Below are 26720 nucleotides of genomic sequence, written 5' to 3'. Positions count from 1 at the left end.
CTCACTGTGACAGGAGGTTAACGGCTTGATCAGTGGGGAGGGAGGAACAGACAGAACAAGGAGCTGCAATCATCAGTCACGGCCCAAAACCCTCACACAGCCCGCACAGTCCGGAAACTTCTTCACTAAATATTCTTTCAGCTCCTTAATGAGAGCCCTGGGGCTGGAAAGGGAAACAGAGAAAGACATCTTTTCGAGAAGCTCATGTACACAATGTCCATTCTACATTACCCACTAATGACACTCCGCCGACATTCAACTCATTGTTTAAGCTCCAGCCCACCTCCTGTTCCTATCCATATGTTTCAGTCAAGGAGCCAGATAAGACTACAGTATAGGAGGAGGCCATTCAGCCCCTCGTGTCTGTGCTAACCATATACACGAGTCATTCACAACTAACATCTCAGTTTAATGTCTGTTGTGGGGAAGTGACTGGAATCTGTGATTAAACACAAAATAAGTGAGAAATATGAACTGATCCGAGAGAGTCAGCATGGATTTAAAAAGGGTCAGACATGTTTAACTAATCTGTTTAACTAGGTCACTAATGTGGCAGATAAGGGAATGTCTTATGACAGTTGAGGAGTATTTATCTAAGATCTGCCTGATTAGTTGAGGTTGTAAGCTACTAGACAAGGTCTTGTGAATATCTAAAGTAAGACTCGCTATATGGGAGATCTAATTATAGTATACACAATGTGCCTTGAGTTCACTACCTTCAGTGTACAGGAGAGACTGTGCCTTAGATGACTATCTTATCCGTAACGTGACTAAATAGTTCTAATTCTTGAGAGCGAGGCATGGGCAAGTGACCCTCCAGATAGCCTCAAAGGGTGAGAATATGATGAGTCTTAGTTAAATGTCACTCTTATTTATTAAAACAGACACGGATCTGTATGGTAAAATATACACACAATTTATTTAAAGAAAAAAGGGTAATACAAGTGTTTTGATAAATGATACAGTTTGACAGATACAGCATACGTGATGAGTTAGCCTCTGAGCTTCTTTAGCTACATATTTGCTTAAACTATTAACATCTCAGACTCACATCGACTGGTTGTCTCGGAGCTCCATACTCAATCAGGAGTAGAACTCAACGAGTCGCGATATGTCAGTTTACTCCAATAAACACCCAGTAATCTCCTCAACAGCTCTCCAAGCAAAACTCTAACTTTCACAGCAATTTGCTTGAATATTTATATTGTTTTTACACTCAGGGAGAGCTAGGGAGTTCGAGGTGGGGTTTTAGCATCGCCCCTGCTTCTGAAAAACAAGTTAACTCCCCACAGTTATTTCAAAACAAAGAACAGTCTCTCTCTTGGTTGGCAAGGCCTTAGTTTCAGAGAGGCCTAACAGGGCACCTGTTTCTAAAGATAGGAGGTTGATACCTCCGGTAGCTATCTCCAGAAAAACACAAACCTCGCTTCTTGGCAGGGTCTCTTGCCAAGCAGTAGCCCCCATAGTAGCAAGGCCACTCTACAAATGATATCCTCCCTTAGTTGGCAAAGCTTATTTCCAGACAAGGCCACAAGACTGAATGAGTTCACTGCACCTGGACTCTTACAAAGATAATACATATTAAAAAACATTATTGTGATAAGTAATGGTTTACATTGATAATGGACTCATCAGTCATCAGTTTTTAATATAGGGTTAAATACATGATTTAATATAGCATCAGCTCCGATCAGCTTTTAATATAAAATGAATATATGATTTAATATAAAATCAGTTCTGATCAGCCTTTAATAGAGGTGGATGCCGCCACATCCTCCTCTTGAACGAAGTAAGTCTGGTGGCTAATATTTTCTTCGGATAGTTTTCTTGATGAATGTCCTTGAGTTTTGCTTTTTATGGTCATGGTTCATATTGAATGAATGTCCATCTTTGTTGCATTCCCCTTTTCCTTCTAACTGTTTGGAAAAGGGTTGATTCTGCCACCAGTCCTTCATGGGTGTTTTTCCCATGATATATGCTTCTGATTTCCGAATAGGCGGTTCAGTCCATCTTTTGAGGGTCCATAATAAGAGGAGATAACAACAGAATCCCAAGAGGAGTTTTACTTTGTAATTTGTCCTCATGTTGAGTGTGATTCTGGGATTAGTGTTACGGGCAGTTTTCTTTTAGCAAAATATGGACTGTGGGTATTTTGTCCAGGAAATCGGTTTCTGATTCGGAGGTACAGTAATCTAAGGTTAATGCATTCAATAACAATGTTACAGTTTCCTGTTGTAAGGCAAGCTATTCCTTAGGTTTTCTAATGCTAATTAGAATTAAAATTGCAGATTATACAAGAGTAGTGAGCATTGTCTTTCTCCATCGGCTGAGTATCCTCCAAGTAATGGAGACATAGCCGGGTTGGTCAATCTGGAAAGATAAGGCAGGTCTAGTCAGTTAGAGTTAGTGCCTAGGTGGGGTAAGCCCCATCTATCCTATATCTGGGGGACATCACTGCTTGCTTATCTTAGTGCGGCTTTCTGCAGCGCTCTAAATCCATTCGGCCAGTTCCTGGCAGCAGGTTTTCTTTGTTTTTTACCCAATCAGCAAAAGTCTGGTTTGATGACCTGGGGTCGTTCAGGAAGGTTTGGTACTCACATGGAGTGGAGAATGACCATACATGGTTAATTTGGCTATTTCCATCTGCCGTATTTTTGGGGCATCCAATTGCCATGGACCAAATCCAATTTTGTGACTTACTTCGTCACAGACCATTTTCAGTGGTTGGTTGGAAAATTTGGCTTCCGTGTGCTCATCGGCCGGGGGGGCATGGGGTCTGGTTTTGTACCCATCCATGACAGAGGGAGAATTTCTTGAATCCTTTCTTAAATTGATCAATTAATCTGTTGTCTTCTCGGGCGTCCTTGGCGTAGAGGACATTTTCCCATTCTGAGAGAACTGAAAATATCTCTTGGGAGTTTTGGGTATCAGCTTGTCTTGTTACTTTATGGACATCTTTCTGTCCTCTGAGGGACACTATCCTTTCTAGGCAGACCATCCATCTACCATCATCTGGGTAGGTCATACGGAAGGTGTCTGCCTGTAGGAGCTCTGCTAGTGTCATGGTATTTGGGTAGTTATGCCTGGTTTGGAGGCAGTTGGCATATCCTCCTGCCCAGAGTGTACATATTGGATTGAATGGAGTTTGCTGACCTGTTTCTTTTTCCATGGTCAGTATTTTGAGGACTTGTTCAGGGGTACACCCTATTTGAGGTGCTATTTTATAAGAAGTTAATTTCAGGATTATCTTTTCTGCCAGCCTAGAGTCGGCTTCATAGTTGTCAGGTGTTTGGGGATCTGAGATTATTGGGTCGGAGGACCTTGGGTCATAGTTAAAACAGATTTCTATTTCCATATTAAATTCCCATGCTTGGATCAAACAGTGCAGACAAATGGGAGAGTACTTCCAGTAAATATTCTGATTGGAACAGGTTCCACACTGGAATTGTGTAAGGTGCCTTTGCTTCACGGGATGATTGTGGGCAAAGATAGGCATTTCTGTGGTTAGATTACAATGGCTAGTTTGGGCTTTCAGGAAGGCCTTACTCATAAGTCCTTGCAAAAGGGTTTCTTCTAGTCGCCCTGGGATGAAAGGGAAAGTATAGGAATGAGAAGTTTCTCCTTTAGTTACTCCAACACGGAACCGCACTTTGTTGCAAGAAAGGTGCCATTGTTAGATCTACAAAAGGTTAATGTGTCTCTTTGTCCAGGGTCGTTATCCAGGTTTTCCAGGTGGTGTGTATAGAAGTTGAAATTTAGATGATTGTCCATTGGCATGGTCATCAAGGTGAGGCAAGAGGTCCAGTCTTCGGTCCAGCGTGGGTATAGGAATTGGTATATCAATTCTCCGCATAAGGGGGTGCGATGCTCAAGCAATAATTGTTGCAGCTTTCACAGAGTATAGAGGGTCTCCTGTCTTTGTTGATCGGTTTGGATTGAGTAGTATTGATTTGCTGAGCCCCATTGTTGGGGGACGGTGCAGTAGGGGGAGCAGAAGGTTGGATTGTCAGACATGATGGTTTGTAGATTTGTTTTCGGTTGGTCTTGTACTTTGGTTCAAGTTTTGGCTTTGGCAGTTGGAGCTCCAACGTGATCTGGGCCAATCTAGTATTGTTAAGGTGCAATATAATCAGGGGAAGAATGATAAAGGCAAATGCCACAATATATCCTCCTTCAATAATATCTAAGTTCTTTGTTTATTAGGCAATGGAGAATACAAGATTGGGAAAGTGTTAAGTTCGGTCAATATTATATATTGGGAAAGTGTTACAGGAAGGTGAGGCAGACTAGGGGGACATAATCCGCAGGTCAAATCTGCAAGTTGCTGGCAATGTCCTCCCCTTGACCACCTGGGCTGCTGAGCAGACCGGTGGAAATACTAGTGTCCAGGGAACAAAAAGAAAAAGGAGAAGTGGAAGGGTCGTAAAAACTGTTCTTTCGTCTTATATCTTTCTTTTTTTTGTCAGAGAGAGAACAACAACATCAATGTCTTCTAATCCCGGAATTACATGCAGACCAAGCCCAACTCCAGGCTCTTCCCTCAGCGAAGAGGCACGATTATCTGTCAATAACGCAGAAGCAGAAACCACATCGCGCGGTCTCCTGTGCCGGCGTTAGTACTTAGTGAAAGCTTGACAAGAGCTTCTTCATATAATTCCGGTAATGACGGGGAAGAGAAGAAAGATTGGAAAGTGAATTCTTGAATTATGTCCTCATCTCTTTTTTGGTATTGATCCATAACTGTCAATTATCGATTGGGGCGAAGGAAATGTATTAGTACTATGCCTCCAACCCCAATTGAACCATATTTTAGGTATTTTCCCAGTCCTAACATATCACCAAACCAGACAAGCATTCTGGAGGCCGTGTTGACGGCGAAGTCAATAATAGAGGAGAATGCATCTGCTAGTCTCGGGAAGGCGTTTTTCATGGTCTCACCGAATACAGTAAAGAATTCTCTCATGGCTCCCATATAGGAATTGTCTATTGCCTCCAAGTGGGCCTGGAGATATTTTATCTGTTTCTCGATGTCCCAATCAGTATATGGAAGGACTAATAGCTCCTGTATGATGATCATTGCGGCATCCAGTATTTGTGAGATAAGAAGCCTTTGGAATGGATCTACCTGCTGGGGAGCAGAAGGTAAACTGCTTCTGTTGTGTGACTGGTGGTAATAAATAGCCACAACACCTGGTATGGTTAACCATCGGGGTAATCAGCCAGGTGCCGACTGGAAGTGAGCAATCCTCGCAAAAGTTTGCTGTGGCTATAATGGTTGAGCCGTTGGCCATGGAGAAGTAGGAGCGGAATGCCTGTGTGATGGGCGTGGCTATTACAGGGCAACCATGTGCACTGGTATCGCAGAGGTTAACTGGTGTCCAGTCATCAGCGATGTAGAAGGATCCCTGAGGGCGTAATTTAGCCGTGGGCCAGGTAATGTTAGTTGAGGCGTGTAATAAGGCCGTCTGGTTTTCAAGGGGCAGCTCACTTATACCAACATTATAGTCGGGTTTTATCTGTATCAGGGTGCAGTGTTTGGCCCTACAGCGGGGAATGCCGATGATGGCCAAAAAGTAGGTAAATAATGACACTCCATTTTCATGAAACACAGGTATTGAGAATACAAGCTGAATCTTATACCGACGTCTTTGGTAATATCTAGTTACCATGCCACCTAATATATCCCCAGCAGGATCTTCAGGATTAGAAGTAATGACATTATAAAGTTTTACAGTTGTTCCTCCTCTTTGTAAACCAGCCAGATATTTGTCTGAAGACATATATTCATCGATTTATTGTTCTAACTCTTTCCAGGGGACATGGCCCGTCTGGATAGCGTTAATAATTCTAAGTAGTTGCATATAATCTTTAGTGATCGTTCAATCTCATGCCAATTGTATGGTTGATAAGGATTGATTGAGGAGGGCAATCCATCGGGGGTGCCTGCAAATGTCACGAACAGTGATAGGTTGAAAGAAATCTTGATATGAACCCGAGTGGTTGGTGCCTTGGAGGATATGTAGGCACGTATCGGGCAGGTTGTTGTTGGACGAATTTCGTGATAGTGACTTGAGGAAATTAATAGAATCATTAACGGGGTCTCTGGATTCTTTGTACCAGGGCCCGTAGAAAGAAGTGGAACAAATAATATGTTCGCAGCCATGAGTTGAGGCATATGGTAGTCAGGGGTCGAGTGATTGATGAAATTCTGAATGTGGGCCCTGTTAGAGCCTGGAAAGGAACAGTAGGACTCGATTCCGAAATTGCGTAAATATGCCATTTGGCACCGCACCTTCTCTGTGTGGAGAGAGAAGAAATTTATGACTGATCGTCGTCCATTGTCCGAAAATGCATATTCATCTAAGGGTAGTAGCGGAGTACATTGGTCCGCTTTTAGAGTGACCGGTGGCCGGGCTTCGGGCTGCGTGACGATATAACAGTGTGCATACTGAAGGATGTCTTCTTCTGGCTCAGTGAATTGAGCAAGCTTCAGCTGGGGAGAGATCAATTTCAGCTGTCTGACAGCGGGTGCCATTGTTTTTTGGAGGTCAGGTTTATGTCTATATTCTTTTAGCAGGAGTTGGGCTGAGAAGACATTTGTATCTCGGACGAAGGTGTGTGGAACCATGATAGTTCCTGCCGCCCTTACTGTGGGATGGAGGGCAGTATCGGCAATAATACCATCTTTGACCCATGATCGTTGAACCGGTGTCTCTGAAGGTACGGAGACCGTGGAGTTCGGTTCTTCCAATGATAGAAGGTGTGGGTTTTGCCTGTTATTATTGTCATTATAATTCAGTTCTGTATAGTTAAGGTCTTGGCCAATATTAGATTTTAGGTCAAAGGTTTGCGTTGCAGTGAGGGAGACGGTATTAGTACCAAGTGTGAGGCTAAAAAGGATCAGTGAAAAGTAATGCTGAGTGCGGTAAGGCAGCAGCACTGGCATTTCTGCTTTTTGGACCATCTCTTTTGGGAACGTATGATCTTTTGTACTTTGGCCTTAAACTTTAAAAGTTGAGGGTGACCTTTGAGACAGGTCCTCCCAGGTGTAGTAATAATTTGAGTCAGAGGTATTTCCTCTGGAGGTTCATCTAATTCTGGCTCGTTATGGGATCTAACCTCATATTCCGCTTACCAACTTGTCATTTTGCTGTTACCTGTGGTTGAAAGGCTTTGGGGGACTGGTCGACAGTTATCAATGGATATTAGTTTGGTAACGTTCGTCCCGTGGTCAACTAGAAGCGTCTGACCTTGGATCTGTTTGACACAAACGGAGGGTTTCCATTTAGGTTTTAGTGAGGTATTCTTAGGACTTTTCTTTTCTTGTACCCAGTCACCTTCTTGTGGTGACCACTCATTGGGTCCTGGCAGTTTAGGAGGCTGCATTTGAGACAATAAGCCAATCATTTCTTGGGCTAATTCTGGGTTGTACTGAGGAATTACTCCTTCAGATGCCTGCTGGGCGGTATTCATTTGTACCTTAAACAGTAAAAAGTAAGGTGTGATGTGTTTTCCAGGTCCTACGTGACTCAGGGGTAGGTTGTTGATGCCAGCTGTACCTCCGCCACCAATTTGTCTCAACTGCGTCCTCGTGTCATTAGCAGTTTGGTCATGCAAAGCTGTACATCTTGGTTGTGCCGCTCCACCGACCCACTTGATTGCGGGTGCAAAGGAGTGCTGTGTTCCCATCTAATACCTCTGTTGATACACATTTTCTGGAACGCCTTTCCAACAAAGGCAGATCCACGATCTGTGCGGAGACGGAGGGGGAACCAGCGCTGGGAAAAATGATGTTTTCGAATGCATTGGCAGATGCGCTTTCCGTACAGCGGGTTGTGGGCACCAACCACGTGTAGGAGGTACAGGTGTCAACAACTACTAAGATGTACTGGTTTGTCCTGTATCAGGAGGGTGCCCAGTAGAGGGCGTAAAGGGTCCCACATAATCAGCCTGCCACACACGGTGGGGGGCGTCTGGTTTTGCTCTTGAGATGAATTTAGATCTGGTGACTCCTCCTCCTTTCGAGGTCTGGAGGCACTGAGGACAATTTGCCACTAATTTTTTGCAATCAGTTAATATACAAGGCCACCAATAGGTGAGCAGTAGTTTAGCCATTGTTGCCTTGGTTCCAGGATGACCGGAACCATGGCTAACGTGGGCCTCGTGTATTAAACTTAGGCGTTTCTTTGTCCGTGGGATAACCTTAGCCTCCTTTCCTGGAATAGTAACCAAGACTCTTCCCATGTCGTCGCAATGATAGTTATAGTTGGATAGGTACCCGCGCGGGGTTTTCCCGGAAATAAGTAGGCGTAACTCATCATCCTGATTGTCACTGTACATTTGTCTTGTAATTACCAGGACCTTTACATGTTCTGTCCCTACTTCTTCTCGGGTCACTGCTTGTTTTGCAGCGTTGTCTGTCATTTGGTTACCGATGCTGTGGGGGCCTCCTTTTGTATGGCCTGGGACATGCATAATGGTAACATGACGCTGGTTGTCTAATTGCTGGCAATGTTTTGCCATAAAGATATATGAGCTATTGGTTTTCCTTTATCTGTCTTAAAGGTATTCTTTCTCCATACTGGTAAGAAAGTATTAGCAGCCTTCTGGCAATAGGCGCTATCAGTGCAGATTAATGTTTTAGTATCATTAGAAGGTATTTCTTGTAAGGCTAATAATAATGCCTGTGCTTCTGCATATTGGGCATTATGGGGACCCAGGGTCCTTGAAATAGATTTGGTGGCGTTAAAGGTTACATTTAAATAAGAACCGGGAATTATCCCACTACCAGCTATTGTGCGCATGCTGCCTTGTCTATCAGGGATGGGCATTGCCGATCCATCGCAGTAAATGACAAGGTCAAAGTCCTCTCGGGGAGTTACAGTAAGTTTGAGACTCGGAATATCCGGGTCCTCTTCTTTGTCCAGTTTTTCAAAACTGGGAAAATGGAGTATATCCTGCGAGTATTTTTCATTATATTCAAAGCTCAGGAAGGTATCATATAAAAGATGGTGCCACTTAGTGTATCTGGCCTGGGTTGCCTTGCGTTCATTTCCTGGCATTCCTTCCTGTGATCTTAGTTGGGGAAAACCCGTTTTGATTATAATGCGTGCATTGGCCTGAACCTTCCGCAAGGATCTTACGGCATGTAGTATGAGGATCATGCAGCGTTCTAAAGCGGTCAATCTCTGTTTACAGGGGGAGTAGTTAAGGGAGAGGTATTGGAATGGCGTCGTGGCCCCCTCATCGAAGCAGGCTGCACCGACTGCTCGGGAAGCGATCCAACGGATAAGACAGATATCCCTGGATGGGTCTCTTGAGCTCAGGTCAGTGGCATTTTGTACTGCAAGAATTAGCTGTGTAAGATCTTCCATTGCATGCTCCGGGAAGCAGAAAGGTTTATTTGTCGGGGTACAGTACTCATACAAGGGAGCTGAAAGTGGAGCGAGTGCTGGTACATCTGTCCGTGCAAAATTAAGCAGTCCCAGTATAGATTGTAGCTGTTTAAGGGAAGTAGGATTTTTAATATCCGAGAGTTTCTCAGAAAAGGAGTCAGTAAGGCCTCGGCCAGTGTCTGTGACATTGATACCGAGGTATTCAACTGATTTTTTAAGCAATTGGCATTTCTTAAGGCCGACTATGTATCCATGGATTTTTAAAAGGGTAAAGATTTTGTCCAGGACTTCTAAGTGTTGTTCACGGGTGTCAGTTGTCACGTACACCTCGTCTACATAGACGTCAATATCGTACTTATGGGCACTAATGCTGAAATGACGCCTGCCGCGAAGAGCTGAGGCGAATTGCGGAAGCCCTGCGGTAGTCGGGTCCAGAGGTACTGGTGGCCATTAGGACCAGTGAATGCTGTGTAATCATACTCCTCGGGGAGGATTGGGTGTGACCAGAAGCCATTGGATAAGTCTAAAGTGGATTTGTACTTTTTTCTGCTAATTTGTTGTGTAACTTGTATGCTAGCGGATTGGGCTGCGTTTGGAATCTTTAGTTCTCGGTAGTCAACTAAAAGTCTGATTCCGCCTTTAGCTTTGGGAATTCCAAACATAGGGGAATTATAAGGAGATGATCTTTTAATCATAACGCCTTATTGGCATAGGGAGTCAATTGTTTTTTGGAGCACGGCTCTGCACTCCGGATCTCGGATGAACCATTGTTTCTGAACCGGGAAGTCGTTGACTCCGGTTGTGACTGGATTGATTTTTAGCAGTCCGCAGTGATTCTGATGTTTTTGGAATAAGTCCCAGTGTCTGAGAACTAAGTTTTTAATTTGTGCTTTTGCCTACTTGCCTGTGCTATCCTTAAGGATTTCCTCAAACTGTTTTTTCCTATTATCCTGAGGGGCTAATTGAAGTAAGTCATACTTTTGAATTATGTCCTGGGATAGGATAATGTCACAATCTTGATCTTTGTCTAAATTTGGCCAGAGTCTGGCTTGACATCTAATTACTTGATCATTAGCTAGAAGGGTGATCTGTACCAATGGTATTTGTTTTACTTCTGAAGTTATGCCTTTTACACTCCTGTTCCCTATTATGGGTCTGTTTAAGGAATGGTAGCGGGCAATTCCTTTATCCATGAGGGGCATTTCCGCCCCAGTATCTAGGAGTAAAATTACCCCTATTGTAGCGGTTAGTAATTTTGGATTAAGATACAGGGTGGCATTTATGTATGGGAATTGAGCGGGAGCAATTTGGGAGAATTTGGGAGCGGACCTGCCTGTTAGTCAATAGTGATTCTTAGAGGCGGTATACACTCGGATGTTGGCCGGAATGCGGCCACCTTTAGAATTTCTACCTTGGCTTCTGTTTTGTCCAGTACTGCCATTAGTTCGAGGCTGATCCTGGTATTGCTGCTGTTGCTTTTGTGGATTTCTATCGTCCTGGTATCTTCCAGGGGGGCGGATATTAGCTCTATCTCGGAACGCATACCGTCCTTGTTGGGGAGAGTACTGGGGGTGTCGCGGACCTCTGTCCGCAAATAGGCGACGGGGTACTGCCTGTTGTGGGTCACTAGAGGGTCCCGGTGGTGCCTGCCTGGGGGTTTGTCTAAAAGGCTGCTATATGGAACCTCAGGCTGGAGCTCGTGCAGGAGTTCCTGGGGACCTTCCGGCATAAGTTTGTCTCCTGCCTGGGGTACGAGGGGCAACTGGCGCTCCTGTTCCCCCCCCTGGGTTGTGTCCCAGAGGTGGAGGGGACGTCCCTATGTCTTCCTAGTTCAGTAGCCGACAGCTGGCAAAGTTCCTCAAAGTCTCTGCAAGCCTGAATAACTGCATGGTATTTAGCAGTTTGATTTTGTTGACTGTGTGCTGCGTCCTGCAAACGCAGACGGTGAGCTGAGTCAGTGACTGATTTTAATAGCAGCCTACTAACAAAGAACAAAGAACAAAGAACAAAGAAATGTACAGCACAGGAACAGGCCCTTCGGCCCTCCAAGCCCGTGCCGACCATACTGCCCGACTAAACTACAATCTTCTACACTTCCTGGGTCCATATCCTTCTATTCCCATCCTATTCATATATTTGTCAAGATGCCCCTTAAATGTCCCTATCGTCCCTGCCTCCACTACCTCCTCCGGTAGTGAGTTCCAGGCACCCACTACCCTCTGCGTAAAAAACTTGCCTCGTACATCTACTCTAAACTTTGCCCCTCTCACCTTAAACCTATGCCCCTTAGTAATTGACCCCTCTACCCTGGGGAAAAGCCTCTGACTATCCACTCTGTCTATGCCCCTCATAATTTTGTATACCTCTATCAGGTCGCCCCTCAACCTCCTTCGTTCCAGTGAGAACAAACCGAGTTTATTCAATCGCTCCTCATAGCTTATGCCCTCCATACCAGGCAACATTCTGGTAAATCTCTTCTGCACCCTCTCTAAAGCCTCCACATCCTTCTGGTAGTGTGGCGACCAGAATTGAACACTATACTCCAAGTGTGGCCTAACTAAGGTTCTATACAGCTGCAACATGACTTGCCAATTCTTATACTCAATGCCCCGGCCAATGAAGGCAAGCATGCCGTATGCCTTCTTGACTACCTTCTCCACCTGTGTAGCCCCTTTCAGTGATCTGTGGACCTGTACTCCTAGATCTCTTTGACTTTCAATACTCTTGAGGGTTCTACCATTCACTGTATATTCCCTACCTGCATTAGCCCTTCCAAAATGCATTACCTCACATTTGTCCAGGTTAAACTCCATCTGCCATCTCTCCGCCCAAGTCTCCAGACAATCTAAATCCTGCTGTATCCTCAGACAGTCCTCATCGCTATCCGCAATTCCACCAACCTTTGTGTCGTCTGCAAACTTACTAATCAGACCAGTTACATTTTCCTCCAAATCATTTATATATACTACAAACAGCAAAGGTCCCAGCACTGATCCCTGTGGAACACCACTGGTCACAGCCCTCCAATTAGAAAAGCATCCTTCCATTGCTACTCTCTGCCTTCTATGACCTAGCCAGTTCTGTATCCACCTTGCCAGCTCACCCCTGATCCCGTGTGACTTCACCTTTTGTACTAGTCTACCATGAGGGACCTTGTCAAAGGCCTTACTGAAGTCCATATAGACAACATCTACTGCCCTACCTGCATCAATCATCTTAGTGACCTCCTCGAAAAACTCTATCAAGTTAGTGAGACACGACCTCCCCTTCACAAAACCGTGCTGCCTCTCACTAATACGTCCATTTGCTTCCAAATGGGAGTAGATCCTGTCTCGAAGAATTCTCTCCAGTAATTTCCCTACCACTGAAGTAAGGCTCACCGGCCTGTAGTTCCCGGGATTATCCCTGCCACCCTTCTTAAACAGAGGAACAACATTGGCTATTCTCCAGTCCTCCGGGACATCCCCTGAAGACAGCGAGGATCCAAAGATTTCTGTCAAGGCCTCAGCAATTTCCTCTCCAGCCTCCTTCAGTATTCTGGGGTAGATCCCATCCGGCCCTGGGGACTTATCTACCTTAATATTTTTTAAGACACCCAACACCTCGTCTTTTTGGATCACAATGTGACCCAGGCTATCTACACCCCCTTCTCCAGACTCAACATCTACCAATTCCTTCTCTTTGGTGAATACTGATGCAAAGTATTCATTTAGTACCTCGCCCATTTCCTCTGGCTCCACACATAGATTCCCTTGCCTATCCTTCAGTGGGCCAACCCTTTCCCTGGCTACCCTCTTGCTTTTTATGTAAGTATAAAAAGCCTTGGGATTTTCCTTAACCCTATTTGCCAATGACTTTTCATGACCCCTTCTAGCCCTCCTGACTCCTTGCTTAAGTTCCTTCCTACTTTCCTTATATGCCACACAGGCTTCGTCTGTTCCCAGCCTTTTAGCCCTGACAAATGCCTCCTTTTTCTTTTTGACGAGGCCTACAATATCACTCGTCATCCAAGGTTCCCGAAAATTGCCGTATTTATCTTTCTTCCTCACAGGAACATGCCTGTCCTGTATTCCTTTCAACTGACACTTGAAAGCCTCCCACATGTCAGATGTTGATTTGCCCTCAAACATCCGCCCCCAATCTATGTTCTTCAGTTCCCGCCTAATATTGTTATAATTAGCCTTCCCCCAATTTAGCACATTCATCCTCGGACCACTCTTATCCTTGTCCACCAGTACTTTAAAACTTACTGAATTGTGGTCACTGTTACCGAAATGCTCCCCTACTGAAACATCTACCACCTGGCCGGGCTCATTCCCCAATACCAGGTCCAGTACCGCCCCTTCCCTAGTTGGACTGTTTACATATTGTTTTAAGAAGCCCTCCTGGATGCTCCTTACAAACTCTGCCCCGTCTAAGCCCCTGGCACTAAGTGAGTCCCAGTCAATATTGGGGAAGTTGAAGTCTCCCATCACCACAACCCTGTTGTTTTTACTCTTTTCCAAAATCTGTCTACCTATCTGCTCCTCTATCTCCCGCTGGCTGTTGGGAGGCCTGTAGTATACCCCCAACATTGTGACTGCACCCTTCTTATTCCTGATCTCTACCCATATAGCCTCACTGCCCTCTGAGGTGTCCTCTCGCTGTATAGCTGCGATACTCTCCTGAACAAGTAGCGCAACTCCGCCTCCCCTTTTACATCCCCCTCTATCCCGCCTGAAACATCTAAATCCTGGAACGTTTAGCTGCCAATCCTGCCCTTCCCTCAACCAGGTCTCTGTAATGGCAACAACATCATAGTTCCAAGTAGTAATCCAAGCTCTAAGTTCATCTGCCTTACCCGTAATGCTCCTTGCATTAAAACATATGCACTTCAGGCCACCAGACCCGCTGTGTTCAGCAACTTCTCCCCGTCTGCGCTGCCTCAGAGCCACACTGTCCCTATTCCCTAGTTCTCCCTCAATGCTCTCACCTTCTGACCTATTGCTCCCGTGCCCACCCCCCTGCCATACTAGTTTAAACCCTCCCGTGTGACACTAGCAAACCTCGCGGCCAGGATATTTATGCCTCTCCGGTTTAGATGCAACCCGTCCATCTTATACAGGTCACACCTGCCCCGGAAGAGCTCCCAGTGGTCCAGATAACAGAAACCCTCCCTCCTACACCAGCTGTTTAGCCACGTGTTTGTCTGCTCTATCTTCCTATTTCTAGCCTCACTGGCACGTGGCACAGGGAGTAATCCCGAGATTACAACCCTCGAGGTCCTGTCTTTTAACTTTCTGCCTAGCTCCCTGAACTCCTGCTGCAGGACCTCATGCCCCTTCCTGCCTATGTCGTTAGTACCAATATGTACAACGACCTCTGCCTGTTTGCCCTCCCCCTTCAGGATTCCCTCTACCCGTTCGGAGACATCCTGGACCCTGGCACCAGGGAGGCAACATACCATCCTGGAGTCTCTTTCACGTCCACAGAAGCGCCTATCTGTGCCCCTGACTATAGAGTCCCCTATAACTATTACTCTTCTGCGCTTTGACCCTCCCTTCTGAACATCAGAGCCAGCCGTGGTGCCACTGCTCTGGCTGCTGCTGTTTTCCCCTGATAGGCTATCCCCCCCGACAGTATCCAAAGGGGTATATCTGTTCGAGAGGGGGACAACCACAGGGGATTCCTGCACTGACTGCCTGCCCTTTCTGGTGGTCACCCATTTCTCTGCCTGCACCTTGGGTGTGACCACACTTACATAACTGCGATCTATGACGCTTTCCGCCACCTGCATGCTCCTAAGTGCATCCAATTGCTGCTCCAACCGAACCATGCGGTCTGTGAGGAGCTGCAGTTGGGTGCACTTTCTGCAGATGAAGCCATCCGGGACGCTGGAAGCCTCCCGGACCTGCCACATCTCACAGTCAGAGCACAGCACCCCTCTAACTGACATTGCGTCAATTAATTAAAATTAAAATTTGTCTTTTTTTTTTTTTATAAATACTTTTTTTTAAATTTCAAAGTTACTGTCAACTATCTGTTTCCTAGCACTAGATTTCTAATAGAAATGCGATAGCTAACTATAATATTCTCCGATCTCTGGCTTAGATATCCTCTAAATTATAATTAAGTTATTATGTTTAATTAGTTCCCAAATACTCAAAAAAATTTAGGTTAGAATCCCAACCAGCCACTCAGGTCACAGCTTTTCTGTGATGTCACTTCAGTTTCCCCCCGACACACACAATTTGAAAAACAGGTATAAAAGTAAAAATCACTTGCTTACCTTCTGAGATGTTCTCAGGTTCTCTCGCTGACAGAGACTGCTCCTCCACCTCCAATCCTTGACCTGCACAATGCTAATAATATAATATAATATGGCACTTACCTGACACCAATGGGTCTTATTATTAGGTTAGAGGAGGAGGGTGGGTGGGAGACACTACACGTGTAGTGTCTCGGGTTTCCTCTCCACCAGAATTTATTGGTTGGGGGGGGGGGGGACTTGCCAGAGGTCGAACTTCCGGTTCCCGCCGAAATCCAAAGGGCTGCTCCTGTAAAGGTAAGTGCTTTTAAACTCACTACTCACCTCCCAGAAGGCCCCTGCGCACCGCTGCCGCCGAAATCCAAAGGGCTGCTCCTGTAAAGGTAAGGTTTATAAACTCACTACTCACCTCCAAGAAGGCCCCTGCGCACCGCTGCCGCCGAAATCCAAAGGGCTGCTCCTGTAAAGGTAAGTGCTTTTAAACTCACTACTCACCTCCCAGAAGGCCCCTGCGCACCGCTGCCGCCGAAATCCAAAGGGCTGCTCCTGTAAAGGTAAGTGCTTTTAAACTCACTACTCACCTCCCAGAAGGCCCCTGCGCACCGCTGCCGCCGAAATCCAAAGGGCTGCTCCTGTAAAGGTAAGTGGTTTTTAAACTCACTACTCACCTCCAAGAAGGCCCCTGCGCACCGCTGCCGCCGAAATCCAAAGGGCTGCTCCTGTAAAGGTAAGTGCTTTTAAACTCACTACTCACCTCCCAGACTTGACTTGAGCAAAATCGAATTGTAATTGTAAGGGAAGCTGGAAAGTTTCTCTAATGCTCCCTACTTTAAGGGCATTAAAAAGAATGTTTCGGAAACCCCCTTGCATGGCATGGCCGTAAATCTTTTTGCGGTCCTTAACGTGATTAATAGTTCTAATTCTTGAGAGCTGGGCTGGGCATGGGCAAGTGACTCTCCAGATAGCCTCAAAGGGTGAGAATATGATGAGTCTTAGTTAAATGTCACTCTTATTTATTAAAATAGACACAGATCTGTATGGTAAAATATATACATAATTTATTTAAAGAAAAAAGGGTAATACAAGTGTTTTGATAAATGATACAGTTTGACAGACACAGGGGGCGTCATTCTCCGACCCCCCCAGAGGGTTGGAGAATGGCCGTTGGCCGCCGTGAATCCCGCCCCCGCCGGTTGCCGAAGTCTCCGAAGGGAGAAAAGTCGGCGGGGCGTTAATGTCGCCGCTGCCGTCGGAGAATGGCACGGGTCTACGCAAGGCAGCCGATTTTCGGCCTGCCGATATTCTCCCTTCCGGATGGGCCGAAGTCCCGTCGACGTGATGACCGTTCACGTCGACGTAAATTAAACCTACTTTTCATCGGCGTGACCCTGTGCTCCAGGCTCACGCCGACCAGCGTGGAGGTGAGTGACGGCCTGGGGGGTTGGCTCTGGCCAGGCGATGGGGTGGCCCCAGTCTGAATGCGTGAGGAGAGGTGTGTCTCGGGTTGTGTGTGTGTGTGTGCGGCGGAGGGGGGGGGGGGGGAGGCGGTGGTTAGACTGGGCTGGGCTCCGGTGGAGTGCCGGGAGGGGGTCCGTGCGGGGAGGGGGATGGGTGGTCCATGCCGGGGTGGAGGTTGGGGTCCGTGCCGGGGTGGAGGTTGGGGGGGAAGTCCGTGCCGGGGTGGAGGTTGGGGGCTCCATGCCGGGTGGAGGTTGGGGTCCGTGCTGGGGTCGAGGTTGAGGGGGGGGGGGTCGGTTAGGGGGGGGTCCGTGCCAGGGTGGAGGTTGGGGGGGGGGGGTCCGTGCTGGGGTGGAGTTTGGGGGGGGGGGTCCGTGCCGGGGAGGGGGATGGGGGGTCCATGCCGGGGTGGAGGTTGGGCTCCGTGCCGGGGTGGAGGTTGGGGGGGGTCCGTGCCTGGGTGGAGGTTGGGCCGGTCCGTGCCGGGGTGGGGGATGGGGGGTCCATGCCGGGGTGGAGGTTGGGGGGGGTCCGTGCCGGGGAGGGGGATGGGGGGTCCGTGCCGTGGTGGAGGTTGGGGGGGGGGTCCGTGCCGGGGTGGAGGTTGGGGGGGGTCCGTGCAGGGGAGGGGGATGGGGGGTCCATGCCGGGGTGGAGGTTGGGGGGGGTCCGTGCCGGGGTGGAGGTTGGGGGGGTCCGTGCCGGGGTGGAGGTTGGGGGGGGTCCGTGCCTGGGTGGAAGTTGGGGGGGTCCGTGCCGGGGTGGGGGATGGGGGGTCCATGCCGGGGTGGAGCTTGGGGGGGGGCCGTGCCGGGCAGGGGAATGGGGGGTCCGTGCCGGGGTGGAGGTTGGGGGGGGTCCGTGCCGGGGTGGAGGTTGGGGGGGGTCCGTGCCGGGGAGGGGGATGGGGGGTCCATGCCGGGGTGGAGGTTGGGGTCCGCGCCGGGGTGGAGGTTGGGGTGGTCCGTGCCGGGGTGGAGGTTACCGGGGTCCGTGCCGGGGTGGAGGTTGGGGGGGGGTCCAAGCCGGGGAGGGGGATGGTGGGTCCATGCAGGGGTGGAGGTTGGGGTCCGTGCCGGGGTGGAGGTTGGGGGGTGGTCCGTACCGGGGTGGAGGTTGGGGGGGTCCGTGCCGGGGAGGGGGATGGGGGGTCCGTGCCGTGGTGGAGGTTGGGGGGGGGTCCGTGCCGGGGAGGGGGATGGGGGGTCCATGCCGGGGTGGAGGTTGGGGGGGGGTCCGTGCCGGGGAGGGGGATGGGGGGTCCGTGCCGGGGTGGAGGTTGGGGGGGGTCCGTGCCGGGGTGGAGGTTGGGGGGGTCCGTGCCGGGGAGGGGTATGGGGGGTCCATGCCGGGGTGGAGGTTGGGGTCCGTGCCGGGGTGGAGGTTGGGGGGGTCCGTGCCGGGGTGGAGGTTAGCGGGGTCCGTGCCGGGGTGGAGGTTGGGGGGGGTCCAAGCCGGGGAGGGGGATGGTGGGTCCATACAGGGGTGCAGGTTGGGGTCCGTGCCGGGGTGGAGGTTGGGGGGGGGGGGGGGTCCGTGCCGCAGTGGAGGTTGGGGGCTCCATGCCGGGTGGAGGTTGGGGTCCGTGCTGGGGTGGAGGTTGAAGGGGGGGTCGGTTAGGGGGGGGGTCCGTGCCGGGGTGGGGGTTGGGGGGGGGGTCCGTGCTGGGGTGGAGTTTGGGTGGGGGTCCGTGCCGGGGAGGGGGATGGGGGGTCCATGCCGGGGTGGAGGTTGGGCTCCGTGCCGGGGTGGAGGATGGGGGGGGTCCGTGCCTGGGTGGAGGTTGGGGGGGGTCCATGCCGGGGAGGGGGATGGGTGGTCCATGCCGGGGTGGAGGTTGGGGTCCGTGCTGGGGTGGAGGTTGGGGGGGGTCTGTGCCGGGGTGGAGGTTGGGGGGGGTCCGTGCCGGGGTGGAGGTTGGGGGGGGTCCATGCCGGGGAGGGGGATGGGTGGTCCATGCCGGGGTGGAGGTTGGGGTCCGTGCTGGGGTGGAGGTTGGGGGGGGTCTGTGCCGGGGTGGAGGTTGGGGGGGTCCGTGCCGGGGAGAGGGATGGGGAGTCCGTGACGGGGTGGAGGTTGGGGGGGGGTCCGTGCCGGGGTGGAGGTTGGGGGGGGGTCCGTGCCGGGTGGAGGTTGGGGGGATTCCGTGCCGGGGTGGAGGTTGGGGGGGGTCCGTGCCGGGGAGGGGGATGTGGGGTCCGTGCCGGGGTGGAGGTTGGGGGTGGGGTCCGTGCCAGGGTGGAGGTTGGGGGGGGTCCGTGCTGGGGTGGAGGTTGGGGGTTCCGTGCCGTGGTGGAGGGTGGGGGGGGGATCCGTGCCGGAGTGGGGGATGGGGGGTGTCCGTGCCGGGGTGGAGGTTGGGGGGGTCCGTGCCGGGGTGGAGGTTGGGGGGGGTCCATGCCGGGGTGGAGGTTGGGGTCCGCGCTGGGGTGGAGGTTGGGGGGGGTCCGTGCCGGGGTGGAGGTTAGGGGGGTCCGTGCCGGGGTGGAGGTTGGGGGGGGGTCCAAGCCGGGGAGGGGGATGGTGGGTCCATGCAGGGGTGGAGGTTGGGGTCCGTGCCGGGGTGGAGGTTGGGGGGGTCCGTGCCGGGGTGGAGGTTGGGGGGGGTCCGTGCCGGGGAGGGGGATGGGGGGACCATGCCGGGGTGGAGGTTGGGGTCCGCGCCGGGGTGGAGGTTGGGGGGGGGTCCGTGCCGGGCAGGGGGATGGTGGGTCCATGCAGGGGTGGAGGTTGGGGTCCGTGCCGGGGTGGAGGTTGGGGGGGGGGTCCGAGCCGGGGTGGAGGTTGGGGGGGTCCGTGCCGGGGAGGGGAATGGGGTTCCATGCCGGGGTGGAGGTTGGGGTCCATGCCGGGGTGGAGGTTGGGGGGGGTCCGTGCCGGGGTGGAGGTTGGGGGGGGGGGTCCATGCCGGGGAGGGGGATGGGTGGTCCATGCCGGGGTGGAGGTTGTGGTCCGTGCCGGGGTGGAGGTTGGGGGGGGGTCCATGCCGGGGAGGGGGATGGGTGGTCCATGCCGGGGTGGAGGTTGTGGTCCATGCCGGGGTGGAGGTTGTGGTCTGTGCCGGGGTGGAGGTTGGGGGGGGGCCTGTGCCGGGGTGGGGGTTGGGGGGGTCCGTGCCGGGGAGGGGGATGGGGAGTCCGTAACGGGGTGGAGGTTGGGGGGGGGTCCGTGCCGGGGTGGAGGTTGGGGGGGGGGGTCCTTGCCAGGGTGGAGGTTGGGGGGTGTCCGTGCCGGGGTGGAGGTTGGGGGGGTCCGTGCCGGGGTGGAGGTTGGGGGGGGTCCGTGCCGGGTGGAGGTTGGGGGGATTCCGTGCCGGGGTGGAGGTTGGGGGGGATCCGTGCCGGGGAGGGGGATGTGGGGTCCGTGCCGGGGTGGAGGTTGTGGGGGGGGGGGTCCGTGCCAGGGTGGAGGTTGGGGGGATCCGTGCCGGGGTGGAGGTTGGGGGGGTCCGTGCCGGGGTGGAGGTTGGGGGGGGGTCCGTTCCGGGGTGGAGGGTGGGGGGGGGATCCGTGCCGGAGTGGGGGATGGGGGGTGTCCGTGCCGGGGTGGAGGTTGGGGGGGGGTCCGTGCCGGGGTGGAGGTTGGGGGGTTCCATGCCGGGGTGGAGGTTGGGGTCCGCGCTGGGGTGGAGGTTGGGGGGGGTCCGTGCCGGGGTGGAGGTTGGGGTCCGCGCTGGGGTGGAGGTTGGGGGGGGTCCGTGCCGGGGTGGATGTTAGGGGGGTCCGTGCCGGGGTGGAGGTTGGGGGGGGGTCCAAGCCGGGGAGGGGGATGGAGGGTCCATGCAGGGGTGGAGGTTGGGGTCCGTGCCGGGGTGGAGGTTGGGGGGGGGTCCGTGCCGGGGTGGAGGTTGGGGGGGTCCGTGCCGGGGAGGGGGATGGGGTTCCATGCCGGGGTGGAGGTTGGGGTCCATGCCGGGATGGAGGTTGGGGGGGGTCCGTGCCGGGGTGGAGGTTGGGTGGGGGGGTCCATGCCGGGGAGGGGGATGGGTGGTCCATGCCGGGGTGGAGGTTGTGGTCCGTGCCGGGGTGGAGGTTGGGGGGGGGTCCATGCCGGGGAGGGGGATGGGTGGTCCATGCCGGGGTGGAGGTTGTGGTCCATGCCGGGGTGGAGGTTGTGGTCTGTGCCGGGGTGGAGGTTGGGGGGGGGCCTGTGCCGGGGTGGGGGTTGGGGGGGTCCGTGCCGGGGAGGGGGATGGGGAGTCCGTAACGGGGTGGAGGTTGGGGGGGGGTCCGTGCCGGGGTGGAGGTTGGGGGGGGGGGTCCTTGCCAGGGTGGAGGTTGGGGGGTGTCCGTGCCGGGGTGGAGGTTGGGGGGGTCCGTGCCGGGGTGGAGGTTGGGGGGGGTCCGTGCCGGGTGGAAGTTGGGGGGATTCCGTGCCGGGGTGGAGGTTGGGGGGGATCCGTGCCGGGGAGGGGGATGTGGGGTCCGTGCCGGGGTGGAGGTTGGGGGGGGGGGTCCGTGCCAGGGTGGAGGTTGGGGGGGTCCGTGCCGGGGTGGAGGTTGGGGGGGTCCGTGCCGGGGTGGAGGTTGGGGGGGGGGTCCGTTCCGGGGTGGAGGGTGGGGGGGGGATCCGTGCCGGAGTGGGGGATGGGGGGTGTCCGTGCCGGGGTGGAGGTTGGGGGGGGTCCGTGCCGGGGTGGAGGTTGGGGGGTTCCATGCCGGGGTGGAGGTTGGGGTCCGCGCTGGGGTGGAGGTTGGGGGGGGTCCGTGCCGGGGTGGAGGTTGGGGTCCGCGCTGGGGTGGAGGTTGGGGGGGGTCCGTGCCGGGGTGGATGTTAGGGGGGTCCGTGCCGGGGTGGAGGTTGGGGGGGGGTCCAAGCCGGGGAGGGGGATGGAGGGTCCATGCAGGGGTGGAGGTTGGGGTCCGTGCCGGGGTGGAGGTTGGGGGGGGGTCCGTGCCGGGGTGGAGGTTGGGGGGGTCCGTGCCGGGGAGGGGGATGGGGTTCCATGCCGGGGTGGAGGTTGGGGTCCATGCCGGGGTGGAGGTTGGGGGGGGTCCGTGCCGGGGTGGAGGTTGGGGGGGGTCCGTGCCGGGGAGGGGGATGGGGGGTCCATGCCGGAGTGGAGGTTGGGGTCCGTGCTGTGGTGGAGGTTGGGGGGGGTCTGTGCCGGGGTGGAGGTTGGGGGGGTCCGTGCCGGGGAGGGGGATGGGGAGCCCGTGACGGGGTGGAGGTTGGGGGGGGGTCCGTGCCGGGGTGGAGGTTGGGTGGGGGTCCGTGCCGGGTGGAGGTTGGGGGGGGTCCGTGCCGGGGTGGAGGTTGGGGGGGGTCCGTGCCGGGGAGGGGGATGGGGGGTCCGTGCCGGGGTGGAGGTTGGGGGGGGGTCCGTGCCGGGGTGGAGGTTGGGGGGGGGTCCGTGCCGGGGTGGAGGTTGGGGGGGTCCGTGCCGGGGTGGAGGTTGGGGGGGGTCCGTGCCGGGGTGGAGGTTGGGGGGGTCCGTGCCGGAGTGGCGGATGGGGGGTCCATGCCGGGGTGGAGGTTGGGGGGGGGTCCGTGCCGGGGTGGAGGGTGGTGGGGGGGGGGTCGGTGCCGGAGTGGGGGATGGGGGGTGTCCGTGCCGGGGTGGAGGTTGGGGGGGGTCCGTGCCGGGGTGGAGGTTGGGGGGTGGTCCGTGCCGGGGAGGGGGTGCGAGGGCAAGTGAGTTGGTCCACCTGGCCAGGTGACTGCCTCCAACAGTTGGACCCATGCGGTCCATGCTACCTGGCTGGGGGGAGGAGGGGATATGGGCAATGATGACATGTCGTCGTTCCCCTCCCCCCCACCAGGCCGTCATGTTTTTCGATCATCCAGCGATGTTGGCCGCCGTGGCGGCAGCCGCTAATGTCTATGTTGCCCTGGATGAGGAGGAGGAGGAGCGTGCCAGAGACAGGCTGCCGCAGAGGGACAGGCGGCAGCCGCCCAGGCTGGAGGGACACCTGACCGACAGGACGAGGAGGGGGAGGAGGACGTCGCGACCCCACGGCAACGGAGGCACCCGAGGGCGCCCCGTGTGTACCGGCCCCGGCAGTCATACCAGGACCTCACGGACCGGGAATGCAGGAGGAGACTCCGGATGAGGCGGGAAACCGTGGCACACATCTGCCACCTGCTGGCGCACCTGTCACCGCGTGGCACTGGCGGGGGGCACCCTCTCCCCGTGTCCGTCAAGGTTACGGTGGCCCTGAACTTTTATGCAACGGGGTCATTCCAGGCACCGAGTAGGGACGCAGACATCGGTGCATCCGGGCAGTGACAGATGCCCTATATTGCCATGGCGCACCGCTACATCCGCTTCCCCGTGGACCGGGCCAGCCAAGATGCCCGGGCCGTGGGCTTCTCTGCTGTGGCCGGGTTCCCCATGGTCCAGGGCGCGCGATCGATGGGATGCACGTCGCCGTGCGGCCACCTGCAGATAACAGGGCTGTGTTCACCAATAGGAAGGGGACCTATTCGGTGAACATACAGGTGGTCTGCGACCACCGCATGACGATCCTGCACGTCATGCGCCCGTTACCCAGGCAGTGTACACGACTCATACGTGTTGTCGTGGTCATCCATCCCCGGCATATACGAGGGACGCCATCCCCGGCTGAGAGGGCTGGTTGCTGAGCGACAGGGGCTACCCATTGCGATCGTGGCTGATGACGCCTATACGGAGGCCACGCAATGAGGCAGAGAACCGCTACAATGATGCCCATGGAGCGACAAGGGGAGTGATAGAGAGGTGCTTTGGCGTGCTGAAGATGCGTTTCATGTGCCTGGACCTCTCTGGGGGGCGCCCCTCCAGTATCGGTCAGATAGGGTCGGCCGCATCATTGTGGTGTGCTGCGTCCTGCACAACATAGCCCAGCAGATGGGCGATGTGCCGCAGGCAGAGGAGGGCGGAGTGGAGGAGCATCAGGAAGAGGCGCAGTCCTCCCCAGATGAGGGGGATGGGGGTAATGGTCAGGCAGACGGGGTAGACACAGGGGGGGTGGCTGTCCCACCGTTACCGGCTGGCCCAGCGGGCTCGGGACAGACTGATAGCCGCCCGCTTCACTGACTAGATGGGCGTGGGAATCGGGTAGTATGGCCACAGACCGCACACCATGGCAACAGCCGACCACCCACACCCCCCACCCATCCACCCACCCAGCCACCCTCACCCCCCTCCCCAACCCCCACCCACCCCACCCGCATGCACACCAACCCCCCCCCCCCCCCCCCCATTGCCGATCACCTGCGGCACAACGAGATGGGCTCACACAGTTGCGGGTGGACGCGTGTCTATCGCAGGCCATGGAGGATGATGACAACCCGCCCTGCGGTGAGCTCCTGGCTCCACATCGTTGGACTATGTCTGACCCCATGGCCACAGTACCACCATCCACCCGGACCATCCCTGCATGCGGCTGTGACACTGCCCCGTCCTCTGCCCGGGGGATGTTGATGGCGGCCCAGGGGGAAGGGGGCAGACTCACCTGGGCTGAGATAAGACCACCCCTCACACACACACTTGCGCTCAACGTACATGACACCCCCGCACGCTTTGGACAGAGCACAAAGGCAGCTTCGGTAGGTGTAACATTGACTTTAATAACGAACGGAGTTCATGCACGTGCCCTAGCCCCTAAAACTCATCTGTGCCCTGCACCCGTGCCAACTTACTCAGTGTCTAATTGTTTGGCCTTATGGGCCCTTTGACTACGTCTACGTGGTTCCCCCAGACGGTACAGCAGAACTGGGAGGTGGACTCCTGTGATTCCTGCCCTCTGACACTGGATCCCTTTGGCGGCCGTTTCCTGGGGGCGTCCTGGCCTAGATGGGCCAGGCTGCGGCCCGGGCGACTGGGATGGCGAGCTGCCAGCCTGTCCTGCCCGTTGCCCACCCGATGCACCTGGGACGGAAGGGGGGGAGTCCGAGGTGTCGCGGTTGTACCGGGACCTACCCTACAGGGGGAGCCGGGACGGACCACACCACCTCCTCCTCCCTCGGGGTGCCCGATGGCCCACCAGGCCTCTACATGGGTGGGGGATGTGAACGGACTTGCCATCCGACGCCCCCCCGACATCTGGCGCTGCCAGTTCTGGAGGCCCGTGCTGGTATCGTACAGGGGTCTGCAGGTTTGCAGCCATGGAGCCCAGGGTGTTGGCAAACCCTGTCTGTGACAGTGCGACGCCGGCTCGCACATGGCCACTGGCGCCGATGCCCTCAGCGATGGGCCTGCAGAGACTGGGCCATGGCCTGCTGAGACTGGGACATGGCCTGCAAAGACTGGGCTATGGCGTTTGAGCGCCTGTGCCATCTGGCGCTGGCACTGGCTCATGGCTCCTGTGAGAGGGCAGCCATGTCCTGGGCCACAGACGCCGCCTGCACGGAACGCCCCAGGCCTCGCAAACCGTTCCCCATGTCTGACACCGTCACACCCATTGCCTCCACCGCGGACGCCACCCGTGCGGTGTCGGCCTGGGTGGCACGCATGACCGGGACCACTCCCCAGCTCCTGGACGCGGGTGGACTCCTCCACCTGCGACTGCAGCCGCCGCAAGCCGCCCGTCACCCACTTCGCTCGTCTCCGGGTCGGTGGTTGCATCGGATCTATGTGTGGGTGTGGTAACTCCAGGAACCCAGGGATCCATCTGGGCGGCAGATGTTCGCTTGGGCTGGGCTGCCCTCCGACCGCCCGGCCCCTCTGCTGCTCCTACCTCCACCTGCTGTACCGGGACGGCTGTGTTGTGCGCACCAGTGAGTGTACCAGACGCCTCACCACTAAAGTGCCCAACCGAGGTGAGTGTTTCTGCGATGGTGGAGGTGTTGGTGACAGCAGTGGCGTTGTGTCGTGCTCTTCGTCACAACTCTGAGTCCATGGCACTTTGGGGTGGGGGTTCGTCTCCACCCATCCACTCGGAGTCACTGTCCGGTATTTCGTCTTCCTGGGTAGTGCTGTCCCGGGTAGGGGTGTCCCGGGTCGTGGTGTCCTGGGTAGTGGTGTCCCGGGGTAGTGGTGTCCCGGGTAGTGGTGTCCCGGGTAGTGGTGTCCCGGGTAGTGGTGTCCTGGGTAGTGGTGTCCTGGGTAGTGGTGCCCTGGCTCGGATGTGACGGGGGCCTGTGGCTGCCCCCCTCGTCGCTGGGTGGTCGCTCCCGCACGTGACGGGGGTGTCATCTCCCTGTTGCTCCAGGTCTCTCCGTCTCCCGTGGTGTGCGAGGGGCATCCTGCGGGCGTCACATGCTGGAGGGTCCGGGTCTCTCCGTCTCCCGTGGCCTCCGAAGGGCATCCTGCGGGCGTCGCATGCTGGAGGGTGTGGGTCTCTCCGTCTCCCGTGGTGTGCAAGGGGCATCCTGCGGGTGTCGCATGCTGGAGAGTCCGGGTCTCTCCGTCTCCCATGGCCTCCGAGGGGCATCCTGCGGGCGTCGCATGCTGGAGGGTCCGTGTCTCTCCATCTCCCGTGGCCTCCGAGGGGCATCCTGCGGGCGGTCTGCATCTGCGGGGATGGGTGCCTGGACGTTTGGTCCTGCGATACACAATGAAGCATGCATGGTTAGACATCAGGCAGTAATCAGGTGATATGGGGGAGGGGGATATAGGGGAGGGGGGATATATGGGGACGGTCTGTCGGTGGCTCACTTGCTACTACGCCCCCGACCTCTGCATCAGCAACCTCCCG

At 54.8% G+C, this 26720-nt stretch overlaps 1 long non-coding RNA gene across 1 annotated transcript in view; it reads right to left on the bottom strand.

Moving 5' to 3' along the window:
* Window positions 1–895: 895 nt before the first annotated feature.
* The window catches only part of LOC140426668 (uncharacterized), a 45093-nt gene continuing 19268 nt past the window's right edge, over window positions 896–26720 (bottom strand). The window contains exon 2 of the long non-coding RNA XR_011948258.1: window positions 896–4104. This is a non-coding gene — a long non-coding RNA (uncharacterized lncRNA). The remainder of the gene's footprint in view (window positions 4105–26720) is intronic.

Source organism: Scyliorhinus torazame, chromosome 7 (genome assembly GCF_047496885.1).
Source record: "Scyliorhinus torazame isolate Kashiwa2021f chromosome 7, sScyTor2.1, whole genome shotgun sequence".
Classification (NCBI taxonomy): Eukaryota; Metazoa; Chordata; class Chondrichthyes; order Carcharhiniformes; family Scyliorhinidae; genus Scyliorhinus; species Scyliorhinus torazame.
This window is presented reverse-complemented; position numbering and strand designations above follow the sequence as displayed.